Below are 6,634 nucleotides of genomic sequence, written 5' to 3' on the forward strand. Positions count from 1 at the left end.
TAAAGCCCAGTTCAGCACAGCAGAGACTGACCCCTACAGTGGGGCTGTTTTCCGATGAATTTCTGGCTTATCTAGTAAATGTAATATGATATCGAAAAGCTGAAACTGCTGCTCTTTTGCTTTGTTTTCGGATTCACTGGAAGGAGGTGGCGTGGCTCGTAACACAGGTAAGTCAAGTAGCATAAAGAGAATTTCAGAAATTTTGCCTTGGCATAATTAAAAGGCCTCAAGTATTAGTGGACAGATCCCACTGTCAAAAGCGTTAGCTATTAGCATAGTGTGGGACAAATAAAACAAAGACCTATTATTATTATTATTATTATTATTAGCTCTTTATTATTTCTGCTGAAAGCTGCCATGTTTGCTCTTTTAACAGGAAACAAAATGACCTGACACATTTGCTGGAAATTAATGTATCAAGTAAGTCAAACAAGCCCAGCATAGTCATTAGATTCGTCACTTTCATGCATAAAGTATGGCTAAAAATGAAAGAATCTAAGGAATGAATCCTCCCTACTTACAACGAAGTATTTGACACTAACAAAAAACCTGATGATGGACTGATCACTTTCTGTGAAACTCATCTGTGGGGTTTTTCTTCCTTATGTAGGAGTGGCACAAACTAATCTCTGCAGGAGATGGTTTATGATTTCTGGAGTGCCAAATCCTCAAAAAAATGTTTGCAGCCATCATACTTGTTGGATCTGTGAAACAAAGGTTGGTTTCAGAGATAATTCAGGCTGGTGTGTTGTGTTGTGTTGGTTTTTACCTTTCCTTCTGGTTTAATAGATGCAATTAAAAGAGACATACAGTACCGCAACTGACCGGACATTAAGTGTTTAAGATGCGTCTTAAACCTCATCAACTAACCTCTGCGGCAGCATTGCATTGCACTGACGCTTTTCAACACCAGGAGGGCCTTTTTGGATTGCCAGAGCTGCATTTTTACCATAAAACCTCCTTGTATCACATGGCTTCTCATGGAAGGAAAACATGTTTTGCTTGAGTGAATAAAGCTGAGAGACATGACATGACATGGGTTTCCAGTCTTTAACAGAGATTAACAGCTTTGGTGAACAGATAAACTGAGAGGATTATGTGAAGTATCACTTAATGTTGAATCTAGAGTTACAGGACCTGTAATAGTTTCATATCTGTCGCATCTTTTTCATTATATAATAATATTCAGAGGTAATATGGTTGTAGTTGTCACAATTATAGTTCTGGCAAAAATAAAAAAATGAGCTGCTGCTGTTGTGGTGAATGCAGAAACAGATTTTATTTTTCAGATATCCCTCTTGACTTTACTTTTATTGTTTAAACTATTGAACTTGTCCTTTAATCCGGACACTGAGGTCAAGGTCGCACTCAGGTCAAGGCGTATCCACAGGGGGAGGGTAAAATTTTACAGCCTCAAAGGAAACAATACAGGAAAAACACAGATCTTCTGCCACGTGATTTATTTATTTGTTTTCTTTTTAGTTCTTTTTTTAATGTAGGTCAAATTGTATAATTATACTTGCAATGTGGGTGTTTCCGTGCATTAACTAAAAACAATAGAGAATACGTGAAGTCATTCATGCAAAATGTCTAAACCTGAATAACAGGAATCTGTGTACACTGATTTCTGTGGACGTTGAAGTTTATACTTTTATATCCACAGTACTGATGTGGAAGATGTGGAGTTCAAGAAAAAACAAAGGGGCATGAGAAGCCTGAGTACTTACCCATCATCCAACAGGAATGCAGATAGGCATGATAAGAGACAGACAGCAGACACAAAACCTAGCCATACCACCATGATTTTATATAAGGTAAAAAAGAAAGAGTGAGAATGTTTATTTCTTTTTACATCTCTAACAATAGCAATGCAATAGAATGCCTTGCAAAAGACTTTGACTGGGCCATTTAAATACATGAATAAGTTCTGATCTAAATCACTCCATTGTAGCTCTGGCTGCATGTTTGAGGTTGTTGCCCTGCTGGAAAGTGAACCTCCTCCCCAGTCTCGAGTCTTTTACAGCTGCCAAAAGGTTTTCTTGCAGGATCACCCTGTTTTATCTTCATTCATCTTCTTATAAACTTGGACCAGCTTCCTCGTCCCTGCTGAAAAGCATCACCACAGCATGATGCTGCCACCATCATGTTTCACAATGGGGATTGCTAGGACTGTCACACATAGAATTTTACGTGCAGCCTGTAAAGTTAAATTTTGGCCCCTACATGGCTCCTGGCAAATTGTAAACTGGACCTTTTATGATTTTCTTACAACAACATATTTCTTTTTGCTACTCTTGCAAAGGGACAGATTTGTGAAATGTAAAACTAATTGTGGTCTTGTGGTCTACAGATTCTCCCATCTAAGCTGTGGAACACTGCAGCACCTCCAGGGTTACCGTTGACCCCTAGTCTGATTAGTGCTTTCTCTCCTTGCCATATCTGCAATTTTAGATGAGCAGCCATGTCTTAGTAGGTTAGCAGTTGTGACATACACTTTCCATGATCTGATGATGATTTGTGCAGTTCTCTGTGAGATTTTAAAAGCTTAGGATATTGTTTTCTGACCTTATCCTGCTTTAAACCACAAACTTCTCGCTAACCTGTCTGATGCGTTTCATGGTCTTCATAATGTTCTTTAACAAACCTCTGAGGCTTTCTCAGAACTGAAGATTTAATTAAACACCGGTTAAACCTCTTTACTGATTAGGTGACTTCTGAAGGCAAGAGGTTGAATTTGATTTTAGTTGGGAGTATCAGAGTAAGGGGGGGGTGAATAGTAATGCACATACATTTCAGATTTTTATTAGTAAAAACAAAATCACAACCATGTATTAATTTTCTCCCACTTCACAATTACGCAGTACTTTGTGTTGGTCTATCACATACAATTCCAGTATCGAAGTTTGTTGTTGTAAGGTGACAAAATTTAAATAGGTAAAGATTAATTTGCAATACATATGGACTCCAACTCATATATCTGTTTACTTGAAATTTGATCACTGACACAGAAAGCAAAATATAGAAAGAAGGTGTGATTAGAAAAGAAGCTTTTGTCCATGCTTCACAATAAAGAAGACAAACACACTGAAAGACATCGCCACACCCAGTCCTCCATACATCACACACACACAGAGGTTGGCTAAGGTGATGCGGATGTGTCTTCTTGAAAGTCCAAAGTCTGCTAGTGAAGAAGAGATCCAAAAATAACAACAAGCTGTTTCAACACTGAGCTTTTCTTTAACAGCAGCAGCACATCTTTAACTTGCTTCAATGCACAGGGCAAGTGAGCATGCAGGGTGAGCACATGATGACACATGTCACAGCGCTTATGGTATGCCTTTAACTCAGCCAGACCTAATAATCAGGTTCTTTGCCCGAAATCCTGTCCATTTCCTGTAAACCAGGAAAACATCAGCATTTATGTTTGTAAAAAAAAAAAAAAAAAAAAGGAAAAATTAGCTACAGAACAGACAGAATAGTAGGAATGAATTCATGTTTTCTTTGCCTGCTGTCAAACAAAAGAGGAGCTTTGTTCAGTTCCAGTTTACAGTGGCTCTTTGCCAAAAAACTCAAATTCACTGGAAACATTTTATAGGTTTTGTTTTTAAAGAAACCTTTCAGACATTCATGCCAGCTCCACCTTTTTTAAATTTTTGGTGAACAGTTTAGTCACTGCCAATGTTGCACAGCCTTTTGAGAAATTTTGGAGCTATTTGTTTGGTAATAAATACATACAATGAACAGATGACTTAATGACTTCATGACGATACACACAGTTTGAAAGAGGGTGATGGCTCAAGCTTCAGCCCATACATGCCTGCCTCTCACAATCAGACCACTTATAAAAAAAATAATATTCCAAATAAGTCTCTTTCAAAAATATTTTTAGAAAATTCACAACCAAAATAGTAACACATCAAGAGAAATGTTTTGGAGTGACCCACAGTCCCACCCTGATTCTGAGAGAGAATCTGCAAAGGTAGCTAAAGCTTATGGTGATGGCAAGGAGGCCTTTCAACCTCAAAGACTTGGAACTCATCACCAAAGATAAATCATGAAAATAGCAGTGAAAACTTGCAAAAAGCTGGTCAGCAATTATAAAAGAATAGTTTGATTGCTGTGTTGCTAAAGAAGTTGTTTAACTTACTGCAAAACCCCTTTATTTTAGACAGACTTTTAATTTATGGATCAATTATTAAAGTTTTAGCTGTTGAGCTACTTAAAAGTACACATAGTCAATTTATTAGCATCAAATTATCTGCAATAGATGTAGCTTAAACGCAATAAAATACAGACAAAAGGCGACTGTGGCTCAGTAGGAAGAGTAGTCGTCTTGCAATTGGAAGGTTGTGGGTTTGATTCCAGCTTCCTCCTGCTGTATGTCGATGTGGGCAAGGCACTTCACCTCAAGTTGCCTACCAATCTGTGTATCGGTGTATTAATGTGTGAGCGTTAGTGAGTGCAATTGAGTGAATGTGGCTCTAGTGTAAAGTGCTTTGAGCGGTCTGTATGACTGGAAAGGTGCTATATAAATTCAGTCCATTTACCATTTAAATATGGTTTACAAATATATGTACCGTAAGTAATTTTACACATATCAAGAAACAACATTGATTCCAGTACTGAACCTGGAGGAACCCCTTATGAAAATTCTACTAAATGAAAGTCTATATTGTTTGTTGGAAGGGCTGCATGGTGGTACAGTTGGAAGCACTGTTGTCTTGCAGCAAGAAGGTCTTGGGTTCAACTCCCGGAATAGGGTCTTTCTTCATGGAGTTTGCATGTTCTCCCTGTGCATGTGTCCAGGTACTCTCACTTCCTCCCACAGTCCAAAAACATCACTGTTATGTTAATTGGTCTCTCTAAATTGCCCCTCGGTTGTGTGTCTGTGTTGCCCTGCCATCGAGTGGCAACCTGTCCAGGTGTACCCCGCCTCTCGCCTGCAGACCGCTGGAGATAGGCACCAGCTTCCCTGCGAGCTTTTACGGAAGAAGCAGGTATGGAAAATGGTTGGATGGAAGTTTGTTGGAACATATTAAAATCTATTTTGGAAATAATATTTTAAACCAAGACCGGTTTATCCCTCAGATTCCATATATTTGCAGCTTACTAAATAATACAGCAACGATTAAGGCTACATAATACCAAAGACAGACACAGTAACAACACAATTAGAATCTGTTTCTTGTGAACCTTATGATTGGCAGTATTTCTTTCACTTAACTTCTAACTCAAAAGCAATCACACACCAACACACTCTCACAAGTTTTGCTGTCGGTAGCCTCAAGTGTCACTTGAAATTAGTCATGCTTTAATTGTTGTGAATTATTTTTTCATTGGCTTGTTTAATTGCTAGCAAAAGAGGGAGATTCTGCCTGTGTTTGGATTTTAATAGGTTTTATCCCCTGAAGGATTTCTATGTTAAGGTTGCTTGTGCTTTCCAGGTGGTAATAAGATCCCGAATAAGTGCTAACTTGTCAGATATGTGACTAAGCAGCCAGTACAAAAATCCATGCCAACACTATTGGTTCAAGTGGTTCATTAGAAGCATAAATACCTTCACTCTACATGTCATAATGTTTTGCTGCACAACTACAAATACATCATTTAAACATACTTGCAGCCTTATGCTTTGTTATTACCTAACCTTTTACAACTGATTAAGAACGCTAGTTACAACCATGTCCTGTAGCTGTTTCCTGCCAACAGATCAATGTTTTCCTGTCACAAGTTATCTAATTTCAACTCTTTACTTGACGGGCGTGTCTCTGCCCCTTCCGTTAAATATTATCATAGTTCTTTGTAAACGTTTTTCCTTGTCTTTTATTTCACAACATTCACTTCCTGCTTATATCACATGAAACATTTCCTTTTTGAGATCAGTTACTTCATCATTACTGAAGTTTCTTATCTTTGCAAAATGATATAAAATGAGACAGTTTTTTAAAAATTTTTATTTTGTACAAAGTCAGAAGCTAACAACATTTCCCTAGTATCTGGAGTTGTCTTTAAACTGTATGACTTGGGTCAGATATTTGGGTTTTCTTTCACAAGCTACTCACAACAGTTTGCAGGAATTTTGCCCCATTGCCGCCGACAGAACTGCCATAACTGGGTCGGGTTAGTTGCTAACCTTGTTCTCACCTTTTCTGCTCTGCCAACAAACATTAATTGAGACTGAGATCAGGGTTTTGTGATGATCACTCCAAAACATTGACATTGTTCTCCTTAAACTGTCCATTTGGAAAACCAATGTGTTCCTCAGTTTTAACTTCCGGTTATTGTTGCGGCATGCTGGATCTATTTTGTAAAGTGCACCAGTCCCTCCTACAGCAAAACACCACACAGCATAATGCTGCCACACCCTTACATCATGTTTGGGATGTTGCTCTCAGGCTTGCAAGGTTACCCCTATTTTCTCCAAGTGTAACAATTGTCATTATGGCCAAACACCTCAGTTTTAGTTTCATCAACAGGATGTTTTTCCAGAAATGAAGGTCTTCTTATCTGAATGCATTTGCTCTTCACAAAATTGCTTCTTCCTCTCTAAGTTGCCTTTCAGCCTATGTTGATGACTGACTCTCTTACCAGCATCAGCCAGCCTCTTCAAAAAGGACTTTAGTTTTTGTTCTTG

The sequence above is a fragment of the Girardinichthys multiradiatus genome, chromosome 5 (genome assembly GCF_021462225.1).
Source record: "Girardinichthys multiradiatus isolate DD_20200921_A chromosome 5, DD_fGirMul_XY1, whole genome shotgun sequence".
NCBI classification, from domain to species: domain Eukaryota; kingdom Metazoa; phylum Chordata; class Actinopteri; order Cyprinodontiformes; family Goodeidae; genus Girardinichthys; species Girardinichthys multiradiatus.